Raw genomic sequence first — 14,966 nt, forward strand, 5'->3', positions numbered from 1 at the left:
ATAAGGGTATGCCTGTATAGAGCGAGTTGCAGAAGTCCAGTTTAGAGGTGACCATTGCATGGATCACTGTGGCTAGGTGTTCTGGGGTCAGGTAGGGCGCTAGTAGCTTGGCTTGGCTTCAGTCTTCTGTTCAGTCCCATATTGGGACAGCACTGGTGCAGGCCAGCCCAAAAGGGTGTTTTACAGATATTCTCATATTTAACAGTCCAAAGGGAACTCATTGTTAGAAGTGGTTTTCCTGCCTTATGGTCACTTGTTCTGCAGGGAGGAGCTCTCCCTTTCCCTCAGTCCTTTTTTGCCACTGTTTTGAGGATGTGTTCTCTTCAGCAATTGAATATCATGACTTTTGAGTTTTTCTCAGTTTCTTTTCTGAGCTTTCCTCCTTCATTTGGAATGTCACAGGAGACTTTATTTTAAAAATTTATCCAGTGTGATACAAAAATGACTCACAGATGAGCACCTTTTCTGCCTCTTCTGCTTGGGTGAGGCACATAATGCAGCCACATGCATAATCTGCCTCTAATTTACCCTAGCCTACACTCTCTTGTTCTAATAGCCTGGCAGTGAAAAATATTTGCCTTCAAAATCATCAGGTAGAACTGACCAACATGTGAGTCTGCCCCACCATTGAGCGTCTCAGTTCCAGCCAAATTGACATTGGTTCCAATGAAATGGAGGGGAGTCTCCCCACCATGAATGTCTTCTCTACATGCCTCCCCAACTAATTCATTCTTCAAAGGGAAATTGGAGCCTGACCAGGGCACATTGGCAGATCCAGCAGCTAGTCATCCATTGGAACCATCCTCCACAGTTTGCTGGCAGAACTCTATGCCTCCTCCTCCTCCTCCTTGGCAAAGCTACCCTTGTTATTTTTCTTCCCCAAGACTTCAGGAATGAGACAACTTGCAGTTGCAGAAAGCACTTTCAGAACTGAGACTCCTTGCAAAATGGAAGCATAGTGCTATGGATTTACTAGTGTGATATCATCCTACAATTGTTCCTCAGCCCCTTATAATTACAGTCACATTCTGAGGCAAAAAATCTACCACTTTTGATAGTGGAAATTTACCACAAGAACCAAGCCTTTGCCTTGAACAACTGTTTTGGAGATAGCATATTTTCTGACCAGTTAAAACAATATATATAGTTTATAATTTGGGATACTTTTCTATAAAGTCTTTTATTGCCATTATAGCTGCTGCAAGAATTGTGACTCAGCAAGTGTCAACAGCACTTATCCAGGTGGAACTGTGATCATTTAATTAGTGAGCTGCATTCTACATGTCAGAAAAAGATTTGAGGCTTCTATTGTCAAAGTTCCACAGACAAAATAAACTGTATCTGCATGCCTGGTAAGACGAAAGCACAGGCATATCCTTCAAAGTGGACAGGAAGTGTGTAGGTGAATAACTTTTTAAAAAGTCAAGTGAAAAATTAATAAATGAAACAAGCTAGCAGGTGTCTGAAATTTATCAGAGAGACATCAAGCTCAAGGCATAACTACTGAGTAATATGTGTCCCAGGCTGTCCTGATTAACCAACATGTATTTTTACATTCTTCCTATGTAGCAGCCTAGATAGCTTCCCCTTGTCCCAAACCCATGTAAGAAAAAAAATCTGTTGTTTAGACTCTGAGATAGTGATAGGCAGGTAGTAGAAGATAGGTGTCATCGAGACCATACTATAGAAGTCTAGTACCACCATTTTTCATGGGCTTGTTTGAAGGATAAATGAACATTGGGAATGAAATAGGATCTGTCAAGATCTGATGTAATTATGACTTTGGCTATGCAGTGTGCCAGACTAACTCTTGAAGGATCTGACTGGGACTGTCAGAGCACAGCTAATCCAAGTAGCCTATCAGATGCTAAGAAAGGTCTGTCTTACATTGTGCTACATTCATTGGACATAGAGGGGGGAGACCCATCTCTGAATTGGCATGCATACTCCAAGGGAAGGAATGAGCCTACTTCATCCAAGCTGGCCTGTGTGGGCATTTTAGATAAATTGTAGGTTTTGTGATCAAGTGGAATCATTTGTCATATTGTACTCCCCTCTCCTGTCCCATTCACCGAAAAGAAACTATTGCTTGAACATTATTGTTATCATGAAAGTGTTGTGTCTCTGAAGGATACAAATTAGAGGAATAATAATACACAGCAGCCTTTTGTCTGTACACAATGCCTCAAGTGACAGAACAGCCACAAGTACACAATACAAAAATTCATCTCATCAAGTATGAGAAACAACATCTCATGTTACTGGCATAAAAGATGCATAAATTGTTGTTCACTTTCTTCTCCTGTATCAGACCCCACAGAACACTGAAAGACTCCACAATGATCCTGTCATTAATTCCTAATGATCCCTTTTTGATACGCTGTATTTCCCAGCTAATTCCAAATCTTCTGGAACTGGAACTTCGTTAAGACAAAAAAAAAAAAGACAGGGATGAGGTAGCTAATACAGGCAGCTGTTTTTGTTATCTCAGTGGGCTCATCTACTGTGTTCAACTGGAACAGGTTCTAGGCCCAAAAGAACCTTTCTTATAATAACAAGTATGCAGCATTTACTAAGAAACTTCATCTTTTCCTAGGAAATACAATTAAGCATATCTTAACACAGCCCGCGGCGCTGTGGGCACCGCGGACTAAATAAAGCTGTAAGGGCTTAGTCGGAGGAGTTAGGGCAGGCTCTGTTCGGGATGAGGAAGGGTGCCGATTGGCCCCTTCCTCCGGACAGACCATCGGACAGGCCAATCGGCAGGCGCTTTGCGCTTTGCGCCTGCCGATTGGCCCGGCTGATTCCCGCCCTGCTGACAAGGGAGCAACTGCGAGCCGCGCAGCTCGCAGTTGCTCCCTTGCCGGCGGCCTGACGCGTCGGGAGGCGTGAAGCGCCTCCAACGCGTCAGGCTGCCGGCAAGGGAGCCCCCGCTGCACGCGACTGCCGGGGGCTCCCTTACCTAGCGCCCGCTGTATTTTTATTACAGCAGGCTTGTTTGCTAGTTTATAAATATTGAAGGACAAAAATAGACTAGATAAACATTAGGAGATATTGACATTTCCTATCTTGAGAAGGACAAATGAAGTGTCATTCTGTTAATCTTACATTATGTTTTGTTTTGATATGAGGTGTTGGTAAAATGAATGACTTGGCAGGCTTTTGTAGGAATCTGTTCTAGAATTGTTCTGTTTTAACATGGAGGTCCTAGACAGCAGTGCTGAGCAATTTCTCATCACCACTCTGGATTGTTCTTTGTGGAATTCTGCCATGTCATTCTAGCCCTACTCCCTTGAATGTCTATTACTCTTGTAGGCAAAATTGTATTGAGCCATTTTATTTCATTAGTACACTGGTAACCTCCAGTTCTATCTCCCTTTTGCATCTAATATGAGTCTAGTCACTTCAGTACTTTCTTGGTGCCTGGCTATGGATTGGATTGAGTTTGAGGAACCAACTGAAATTTAGCCCAAGTAAGATTGAAGTAATAGCAGTTTGCTAAGCTTTTTGAGGTGAAGGAAATAGGGACTGCCATCACAGCTAGTGCTTAATTCCTTATATTTGCTGTAATTTTAGCACTTGCTATAATTCTGCTGCTTTGAGTTTCATCAGCATCTGAAGAACCTTTAGAGAGGGCTAGACCCAAAATCAAGTTGGACATAGGCCAGTACTTGTTTTCTTGCACGCACTTGTTTTTTTCTGAACGCTATTAATATTTGATTGTTAATAAAAGTTTTATAGTTACAGTGATGTCTATTGCTGAGCAATTCCTACAATACAATAGCCACCTTGGGGTGCTCCTGGTGACCCTAGCGTGTCCAGGCTGCAGGAGTAATCAGAAGTTCTTTCTATCACTCCATTTGATGAGAAAGCTGCAGTATTTTTCTCACACATGCCAAAGGTTGTATTGCATTTGATATGTATTGCAGAGTGTGCTTTGATGACAGTTCAAACAGGTGGTACAAAATATGATGGCCTATCTTCTGAAGAGGGTGAGTCGTAATGAATATCTTAGGAATGTCCTGATGTCTACAGTGCCTTCTTGTTGCGTTCCGGACTTTATTCAAGGTGCTATTGATGACCCTATTGGACAAGCAAGGGAAGTATGCCCAGTGCCCACAACTCTCGCAGCCCCAGACCTGACACAGAGGAGAAGAAAGTGTGTGTGTCCTCAAACCCTTCCAAGACATATAGCCAGCCTGGGGCAAATCACCTCTCTGATTCAACTACATTCATGAGAAACATGTCTGTAACAGCATAATATTATCTCTGTCAGGGGCTGGTCATGTACATGCTCTTTTTTTTAAAGTCTTCATGTGACCGTGTTGGAGTTCCTTGGAACTTGTCCATGTTACCAGATATTCATTGGCTGGTTGCTTGATTACAGCAACTAGCCAATAAGTATCTGGTAACATGGATAAGTACGAGGGAACTCCAAAGTTAATGTTTTGACTTTTTAAGGAAGAGACTTTTGTAAAATGAGAAATCTGGTAAAAGAAATGTTAAACAGTCAAGAGGGTCAAATCTCTTGAAAAGGTTTGGGGGTTTCTCAATACCTCACTATAACTAAAGGCTCATTTAGAATGTAAAAAAATAAAATGCAAATATTTATTACAATACATGTGTACATATAAAACTTAGAAAAATCAACATGTATCACACACTATTGCACAAATCCCAAAAATTTGATATACGGATAAATGACCAAATAACCAAATGTGTTTCAACTCCCCTTGGGGTCTTCTTCAGCGGTCTAATATTTAAATACACTCATGTGATGTAATGGGAACTGTAAGGTGGTAAACAATATGAATGGATAGGCTCTCACACTAATGAAAAGTAGTCAAATATATCTCTTGGAGCCCTCCAATTAAAATATGTATTCAAAATGCCACCCATGTAGAAGCCCTCTGTGTGCCTGAGTGTGTTCTCATGTGTCTCATGGAATGTAGTGAAAAGGGCTTCCTTCGGAAACTGGAAGGCTTACCCAAATGAGGCAAACAAATAGTCAATACTAATTTGCACAAAGGAAACGCAAGCAGATAATTAGGTATGCAAAAAGGGATCTTTAGGAATCTGTTGCTAAAAGTATAAAGACCAACAATAAAGAATATATTAGGAGCAGGAAACTGACTTCAGAAACAATCGGGCCATGGGATGATAATAAAGTTGAGGTACTAAAGGAGGATAAGGTGATTTCTGAAAACTAACTTTTCTTCTCATCTGACTTCACTGCTGAAGACATGTTAGATACCCATTCCTGAGCTGATGTTTTCAGGAGGGGAACATGTGGAGCTTAGGCAATGACAAGGGAGAAAGTTCTAGAAGTTATAGACATATTGCAGACTAACAAATCACAAAGATCAGATGGTATCCCTCCTAGAGCAAGATATACAAGATGTCCCTAAAATCAGGCTCTGTACGGTTGAACTGGAGAGTAACCAATGTATTGCCCATTTTTAAAAAAGGAACCAGGAGGGATCTGGAAATTATAGTCCATTTAGATTAATGTCTGTTCTAGTTAAACTGATGAAAAGCATTATTAAAGATAAAATTATCAAGTATGTAGAAGGACATATGAATAAAACGCAACATGGCTTCTGCAAAGGCAAGTCCTATCTCACCAAAATTTTTGAGTTCCTTAAAAGTATCAATAATCATGTGGGCAGAAAAGAGCCAGAAGGCATTATTGGGATTTCCAGAAGCCTGACAAAATCCTTCACCAAAGATTCCTGAGCAGAGTCATGAGATAAGAGAACAAATCCATTTATGGATTGGAAATTGGCTAAAATATGGGAAGCAGAGAATAAGAATAAATGGTCAGTTCTCACAATGGAGGGATTTGAGCATGGGACTGTGGGATCTGTATTGAGACCAGTGCTTTTCAACTTTTGAATGGTGGGGTAGCTAAGTTTGTAGGTGACACCAAATGATTTAGGGTAGTTACAACAAAAACTGCTTGTAAAGAACTCCCAGAACATCTCCAAACAGTGGAAATGGCAAATGAGATTCTAGAGGTGCAATGTAAAATGATAATCTCAGCACATGCACACTGATAAATCATAGAGTTGGAAGGGACCATACAGACCATCTTGTTCAACTCCCTGCTCAATGCAGGATCAGCTTAAAGCATCCAGGAGAAGTATCTTTCCAGATGCTACTTAAAGACTGCCAGTGGGGGAAACACATGATTTGCTTGCTTGCTTGCATTTATATACCGCTCAGGGCGGTTTTCTGAACTACTCTGATTTTTTTTTTTTTTACAAATGGGATCTGAGCTGGCAGCAACATACCAAGAAATGGACCTTGAGGTTATAGTGGACAGCACAATGAAAATATCAACTCAGTATGTGGCTGTTATGCAAAAGGCATATTCTATGCTGGCCAGAACAGGAATGCAAAATAAAACGATCACTATCATACAAACCTGCTTTCGAAATCTTAAGGACCTATCTTTCAAGTGAAACGAACGCTTTGATTTGCAAAGTCAGACGCCAATCCACCTTGGCCCACCCCGTTCTGCCTTTCATTTTGGGGACTGCTGCCGCGCGACATCTGCCCTCTGCACAACACTTCATGCAGCCCATGAGATCCCAGCAGGTGCATCTCTCCCGCTCGCTCCCCCCAACCCTGAGACGAAGCAGCCTGCCAGACCACGCCTGCTGGGCTCATTTACATATCTTCCCCTGCTACCCAATCAGCCGTGCCCTTGTCTTCCTTGCGCGCGCGCCTCTGGGCGCAGGTTGCTGTGGAGACGCACTAAACCAGGGGCCGCCCGCCAGTTTGCCCCAGGGCGGAGGGCTCGCTTATGCATCGTGCAACGCAAGGTGCTGCGGCTGGAGGCGGAACATGCACAACAAAGGTACGAGCCAGCCCACCCTCGCCAGGCGCCCCAGGTAAAATAAACACGCGGCTCAGCAGGAGGGTCGAGGGACCGAACGCGGGGGGTTAGCGAGAGACGAGCAGCAAGCAGGGGCTGCCTTGCAGAACGGCAAGAGACGGGGGATAGCGGCGGGGTAGATTGCTAGCCGGTTCCCTTCGGCGGGGGTTGCTGTCTTGACTGTGTCTCCATTGTGTGCACCACACGCAATCAATAAGGCGCATCCCTGCGCTTGCCGTTTCCGCAGACAGCGCTGCGTGGTGTGTGTGCGCGCGAGCACAAAACGCATGAAGTTGGAACGGAGTTTGTTCCGAAGGGAGGACAAGGAGGCTAACTTGCCACTGCTCCTGCTCCTCTGAGAGGGGCAGAAACCTCTCCCCTGAAAAGCCTTTGAAAGGACAATCGCAGAGATGCTCGTGTTTTGCACAAGAAGTGCTAAAGATGCCCAGGATAAGAGATTCCACCCAGCGGTGGTGTTGGCTGGGTCGAGGTCTGGGTATCCCTGACGGTTTGTGGGGCTGCGGTGGTTTGGAAAAGGGGGCAGTCCTTGAAAATAAAGGCCACTGTGGCAAATAAGAGGCATTTGGTAGCCCTCCGTACCCCATTTGGAAACCCCCACTATGTTTCTGTTGCCCTCAGTTCACACGGGCTTTATCCCTTCTGCAGTGCCTTGACTGAATGGTATGGATGGATGAGGGAAAGAGGAGAAAAGCCTGCCCCTCTGATAGACCAGACATTTTGTGTCCAGTCTACTTTAGTATGACTTATAAAAAAGCTGTAGTACGGATCAGTACCTTTTTCTCCATGTGTCTCCACCTTTTCTGCATTTGACCATTTAAAAACATAAATATCCATTCCAATAGACCTCATCTTGTAGACATTTTATTACTGGGTTTGATTTGCCATAGAGTTAAGGAATTTTTGGAAGTTTCAGATGGTTAAAAAAATAGCTTTGTTGAGAAAGACAGTGTGGGAGAAATAGACCCCCCCCCTAAGCTAAGCTGACTGTAGTGACCAAAGCTTACAGAGCTGTAGCATTGCACAGGCTTTGCCACAAAGGCAAATGGCTGCATGAAATGAAACAGAGCTGCCAGAGGTTAGTGAGCGAACAGTGCTTTCCCTTCTCAGTTTGCCTGCTGGTCATTCCTCCCTCCCCCCCCCCCCCCCCCCGCTTGAATTAGCAAATGATAGAACGTTTAAAAACCCAATATTTTAATAGTCAGGGCTTTAAAAAACAAACATTAATGTTTCCACTAGGTTTATTTCCTGACAACTAGCCAGCCAAGGCTGTGACCATATCAGTTGTCACATTGCAGAGGTAAGACATTGCTTCCCAAATGCATTAACTCTTTTTCTTGCTGCATCTGATGCTCAACAGACTGTTTCTGTAGTGTGGGGGGGAGGGGAGGGGGGACACGAAGACACCATGCCTCTTAGATATCTATTGTCCTCTTATTGCTTTCTGTCTCTTGCATTAAAGATAATGCAGCATTAAACCTAGTGCTGAAAATGAATATAAAGGGACAATCTTTCATTTCCTTATCTGAATTTGTATGCAGATGTTGGTCCAAGTACATAATTATTCACACCGGATGCCTCAGTGTTTCCTTTGGCTCTCTTAACAAAAAAAAATGATTTCTCCTGCATGACTGCATAAAGATTTAAAGAAAACCCCAACACTTTTCAGTCAATTCTTTGGGTATTTGTAGCTCAATATCTGTAGCGGACAAAAATACTAAGCATTTGGAGAGCAGCAGGGCAGAAAATGCGTACATTTGTGGATGATTGTTTCCGGTGTGGGATAGCTTTATTTTCTACCTGAAATGACTAGGATGTAATCACTAAGGGCAGAAAAAAGAAAGAAAGCTGAATAGCATCTCACCCTTGAATCAGCAGGATGTGACTCATTTTTCAAGATCCTTTCACCATTCTGATTTGTAATATATTCCCTCTCTTGGGGGTGCTTTCTTTATACATATGGATTTGAAACCTCAGAAGGCGTTGACAAGGTCATCTGTTTGAATCCTTGTGGGCAGTTATTTCATTTGATTATTGAGAAATGTCAAGTATAAATAGAATTTCAAAGTGCATCTATAAATAAGTAGCCCAATGTATAGCTATTTAATTGTAATTAGACAGTGGAAACTTAAATCACAAGTGTTTCTTAAGGCACCCTGTACTGTTTTTCATCAGTTTTTATTGCGTTTGTTTCACATTATCAAATAACAGGGCACAATATATTTTGAACCCTGACTTTCTGTGTGGTTTTGCAGCAAGTCTTGATCTCTTATTTTCAGGATATCATTTGCTGTGCAGAAATTAAATTTGCCTACTTTAAATAGTAATAATGAAACTTGGGAAAGGTTGGGCACATTAAATGACATCAACATTCAATGAGAACTGGTGTAGTTTAATGGGTGAAGCATAGCATCTGAGAGACCTGTGCTTGAATCCCCATTCTAGTATGGAAGCTTGCCAGATGACCTTGGGCCAGTTGCTCTCTCCCAGCCTAACTTACCTCACAGGACTGTTGTGAGCATGAACAAAGAAGGTGAACAATGTAGTAAGCCCCTTTGGGTCCCCATTGGGCAAAAGAGTGGAGTACAAACATCTTCTATTTTTAAAATAAATTAATAATTTTATCATGTGCCAACAGTACTCTCTCCTAATACTCCTAATACTGATTTTAGGTATCAAATTTACTTCATGTACAAGACAGGAAGAGGCCCTTTGACATATTCATTGCACTTCTGGTACACATAGAACTCAACTGTATTTAAAAAAAAATACCAAAGAGTTTCTTCTTGGTGTTTTTCCTTCCCCTGTACTTCACAAAGAGGAGTCTTTGAAACAGTTAGGTTTCACAAAGGGCATTACTACTTTTAGGACATGCACATATAAATGTTTTATGGTTGCAGGTGCTCATGCTGAAAACCTGAGGCCTACAAGCCACATGAGTCATATGCTAGCCACAAAATAAATCTACCTAACTCAGGCTTTCTCAACCAGGGTTACCCCCCCCAACTAGCCAGTGATGGGCCTGCAGGGGGTGGGAAGAAAGGCCCTAGGTGGGCATGTACTCAGCAATGTTTCCCAATCATATTCTGCACGATCATGCCACTTCTGGGATTTGATAGTGTCACTTCTGGGGTTTCTCAAAGTCTGAAGAATGTTTCAGGGGTCTCTCAATGCTAAAAAAGTTGAGAAAGGCTGACTGCATGGGAGGGCAGTGTAATACATCCATACACACACACACACAAAGCCATCTATACACACACATACATACACACCACCTAGTGTAGGCCATGAAGCCTGGGATTGTTTGCAGTGTCTGGTCGCAGTCCTATAAGATCTCACACAGACATCTTTCTTAGTGGTGTGTTCTGAGACTGTTTCGCTATAGATGCACTGTAGATAAACAACATGTGCTGTACTCCTGAACTTTGCCTCCCTTTGTGTCTTCACTCTATTCTACCCAACAAAATTTATGGATGGGAATTAACACATGTGCAAAAAAATCTATACCAAGGAAGGAGTAACACAGCATGGGCGATCACATAGCACATTTTGTCAAGGATTGCATCTCATCTTTCTCAGCTTATGCTAAAGTGCTGAATTCTGGTATACATGTGTAAATGGCTGCAATGGTTGGTCTCCTTTCTTCAGAATCGGACGCAGAGGATTTCAGTGTGGGATGAGATGTCAGACCCCTGCGGGCTCCCATGTGGGGTACCGCAGGGGGCGATATCCCCCCCCCCACTTTTTAACATCTATATGCGCCCACTAGCCAAGTTGGTCCGGGATTATGGACTGGGTTGTCACCAATATGCAGATGACACCCAGCTCTACCTCCTAATGGACGACAGGCTGGCTGGACTCCCCCCCCCTCCGGATACATTTGCCATATGTTTGGAAGCAGTGGCTGAATGGCTCAGGCAGAGTTGTCTAAAACTCAGCCCCTCCAAGATGGAGGTCCTATAGCTAGGTAGAAGAGGGCAGGATCAGGAAGCACGGCTCCCATGCCTGGACAGCGTGTAATTAACACCAGCATTAGCTGCCATGAATCTGGGAGCAACCTTTGATGCCTCCCTTTCAATGGAGGATCAGGTTACAAAAGTAGGCCGAACGGTGTTTTTCCATCTTCGCCAAGCGCAGCTACTAGTGCCCTACCTGTCCTCTGACCACTTGGCCACAGTGATCCATGCAACAGTTACTTCCAGATTAGACTTCTGTAACTCCCTCTACGCGGGCTTGCCCTTGGTTCCCATCTGGAAACTTCAGCTGGTACAGAATGCGGCTGTTAGAGTCCTCGCTAAAACACCATGGAGGGCCCATATTCAGCCGGTGCTTTGCCATCTGCACTGGTTGCCAGTCTGGTTCTGGGTCAAGCTCAATGTATTGGTATGGACCTTTAAGGCTATACATGGCTTGGGTCCCACTTACCTGCGGGACCACTTGGTTGCTTATGTCCCCTGCAGGACTCTTTGCTCTGTGGGTATTAATTTACTGGTGGTCCTGGACCCAACCTGGTGGAATGAGTTCCCGGAAGAGCTAAGGGTTCCCACCAGAGCTGTCAACTTTCCGCAGGGCCTGCAAGATGGAGCTCTTCCACCAGGCGTACGGTTGAGGCCAGGGTGGAGGCCTGATGTATTCATTGGAGGATCCCTCGATGCCTATCAGATCTGGCTCCTTGCTCCCAGCGGAAGATGGCTTGGCCCTCCGGCTGAATGGGGGAGGGGATGGATATTAGACAAGTTGAGTGAAAGGCTGCCATCTATTTTGCTATTTGCTATTGTGCTGTAAGTGGTGTTTTATTGTATTTTTACTGTTTTTATCTTGTGTAAACTGCAGCAAGACCAGAGTGACAGTATATAAACAAACAAACAAATAAATAAAATACCTGGTAGTGTGTGGTATCTCATGTTCTGTGTGGCCTGAAAGTCTGGAAATAGGATTTGGGGTATTTTTAGCTTAGGGTATTGCCCAGACCAGTCTACATACTAGTTTCTGTTCTGGTACAGTGTCTTTATGATACCTGATCAGATGTGGGACTTAGAGGGTTGCTGGTTTTATTGCGATGACTGGCAGGCATCTAAGAAGCCTTGCTTGTGTGCTGCAATCATGCTGAGATATCAGAAAGGAATATAGTAAGATCTGTAGGCCCCCAAGGCAATGGAGTATAAAATATCAGCACTGAAATACCATCATCATGTTTACTGAAGGTGGGGGAAGTGTGTATGAATGAGATGCACAGGACTTTGGAAAAACATGGCTCAGAGCTAATCAAGTTAAGAAAAGAGCTGTTTTTTTTTTGTATCCCACCTTTTACTACCCAAAGGAGTTTCACAACGGCCTAGAATTGCCTTCCCTTCCTCTCCACACAACAAGCACCCTGTAATGTAGGAAGGGCTGAGGGAGCGTTGAGAGGCTTGTGATTAGCCGGTCACATGTGGAAGAGTGGGGGAATCAAACCCAGTTCTCCAGATTAGAAGCTGTCGCTCTTAACCACTACACCAAACTGGTTCTCATACGCTAAGGTGAATATGTCAAGTTATAGCACAGCCGTCAAATCACTTTAATTTCTGGTGGTAAGAAGAGATCATTGTTCCTGAGGCCCTGGTCTCAAGAAAGTTCTTCTGCATTCCTGGGAGGAACAATTCTCCCATTAGGCCAAGTCAAATCCAAGTGTGCCATTAGATGCAATGATTTCAGTGGACTTAAAAAAGTGTAACTCTGGTTGGGATGGTGCTGCCAAGCTGTTTCATAGGCTGCTAGCTGTGGACTAGCAGGAGACCAGTTGGTTTTTGCCAGAAGGTTTACACCTTTCATCTCACCTAGGTTTAAGTAGCCTCAAAAGAGAGGGAAACAGAAGGTCATATAACACTGTAAAACCACATACCTTAAAAAAACAACAGCTTTTCAGTAGCTTTCAGATTTCCTAGGTTACTTGTTCAGATTTTGCAGCATTGTGGGATATTACAACAAGATGGAAGGGGGAAATTAACAGTGAAAGGTAGGGGAGATGTTAGGCAGCATATTTAAGACCAGTAAAATGAACACTACATAAAGGAGGGCAGCTATTTGGTTCAATTCAAAGGAGAGTGGATTTGGTCAGCTGATCAAGCATGAGTAAGAAAGTCTGCCCATGCTGACATTCTCTTTTCTACATGAGTATCCAAGATACATGAGCCCTTTTTCGGTGTTCGACCTCTTCTCTGTTTGGAGAGTTGCTGTGGCATCTGGCTAGAAGAAAGGCTAAAGAGCTAGAGGGACCACCATTGTTAGCCAAGAAGCCAAAACAAATTCTAAGCAAGGTTTCTAAGCACAACATGGAATTCCTAGAAGGGCATATTTCTCCAGGTCTTCTAGGAGAGGAACAGTACTCTCAGCATGCTCTGCTTCTGGCAGGTGGAAAGAACAAGGAAGGGAAAGAACTGAAGGAGTGAAAGCTTACAAAGAGGAAATCGAGATTACTGGTTATTTTAGCTGGTATAGCTCCTGAGCCTGTCACAACAGCAGCTTGACCTGCAGAAATTAAGCAGTTGGAGTGTTTCTATTGTTTTATCTTTAAGGCAGGGGTAGTCAAACTGCGGCCCTCCAGACGTCCATGGACTACAATTCCTATGAGCACCTGCCAGCATTTGGCTGCTGTTTCTTTTCTGCCATTTGCTGGCAGGGGCTCATGGGAATTGTAGTCTATTGATATCTGGAAGGCCGCAGTTTGACTACCCCTGCTCTAAGGCATTGTCTGGAAATCTTTACCTGTTAAATTTCTGCAGGTCAGAGTTCAAAGGCACAAGAGCCACTTCATTACAAAACACGTGAACATGGAAGATGCTTTATAGAGAGTCAGACCACTGGTCTATCAAGGTCAGTATTGTCAATTTAGACTGGCAGCAACTCTCCAGGGTCTCAGTTCTTTACAGTTGGAGATGTCAGGGATCAAACCTGGGACCTGCTGCATGTAAGTATTTTGCATTCATAAGTATGTTTCTAATTTGAAATTTTTGAGGGTTTCCCTTCCTGGTTTGTTAGAAATCCTCTTAGCAATACTCTGCTGACAAACAGAAGTTTTGAAGAGCTGGGCGGTATTTTGCCTACAGAAGCTTACATAAAGCAGAAGCTTTGTGGACTGATAATTATACTGTGTATCAGAAAAAAAATTAAGAGGTGTTTGCATTGTGATGCGGGATTGGAACTGACAAATGTGTCTTGAAAAAAGTCAAAAAAGCCATTGCGAGTTTCCTTTTAATTTATTTTAGTTATTTATTATATTTATTCTATACCGCCCTCCCTGAAGGCTCAGGGCCGTTCACATAAAAGAGGAAGAATACAGATAACTTAGATTAACAATAATAGAGTGATAACAATGAGCAACATAGAACAATAGAGAAATATGGGAAACATTAAATTAACTCATACTGATAGCCCAGTGGGTTGGGTGGAATTGTAGTGGGTGCCATAGCCCAGTGGTAACTGAGGTTATGATTATCCAGCCAGGTTGCTGTGTCTTTAGGGATGAGTGGCTTTCTGGGGAAGTACAGTGCTCGGGGGCCTTCATCAGGGCAGGGCAATAGCAGGTTCCTGTCACATCTGATTAATTCTGTGTCTTATTCTCTCTATGTTACATTGGTACAAATGCAGCCTGATGGACCCATATTATTGACTGGGTTATTTTATTTACAGTCCCATAATTCAGATAATTGAAAAGGGAGCTCTGATGATGGGCTGTTTTTCCACCCTCCTCTACTTCCTAACACAATTCGTCCCTCTGCAGTTGCAACCCTGGAATAAACAGGGCCTTGGACTCTGAGAAAGGGAGGAAAGGTGTAGAAGGGCTTGGCATTATGCCCACATCAGCACTGCTGTATATATACGCACACCTGTCTTTTTGAAGGAAAGAAAAGAAACTCAGCAATGTTGGTGATGCAAAATGAGGGAACCCAATTAAGTTCCCTTTGCTGTAGAAGTAAGATGTTGATCTATTGCCTGCTGACTAAATATTGCGTAGTTAGCACTGAATAAGGGACATGTTAGTATGGCACTGTTGGGAAGTGCTGTCAAGTGGCACCCAACTTATTGCAAC

General features: G+C 43.3%; 1 protein-coding gene across 9 annotated transcripts in view; it reads left to right on the forward strand.

The window, feature by feature from the left end:
• Window positions 1-6,725: 6,725 nt before the first annotated feature.
• LOC143829493 (uncharacterized) overlaps window positions 6,726-14,966 on the forward strand; it is a 79,815-nt gene continuing 71,574 nt past the window's right edge. For 3 of the 9 annotated variants that reach the window (XM_077320525.1, XM_077320531.1, XM_077320532.1), the window contains exons 1-2: window positions 6,772-6,896; window positions 8,138-8,198. The gene's annotated coding sequence lies outside the window, so the exon portion shown is untranslated. Of the gene's footprint in view, window positions 6,897-8,137; window positions 8,199-14,966 lie in introns of all 9 variants that reach the window. The other 6 variants (XM_077320527.1, XM_077320534.1, XM_077320530.1 and 3 more) reach the window with 5 other exon arrangements.

The sequence above is a fragment of the Paroedura picta genome, chromosome 2, assembly GCF_049243985.1.
Source record: "Paroedura picta isolate Pp20150507F chromosome 2, Ppicta_v3.0, whole genome shotgun sequence".
Classification (NCBI taxonomy): Eukaryota; Metazoa; Chordata; class Lepidosauria; order Squamata; family Gekkonidae; genus Paroedura; species Paroedura picta.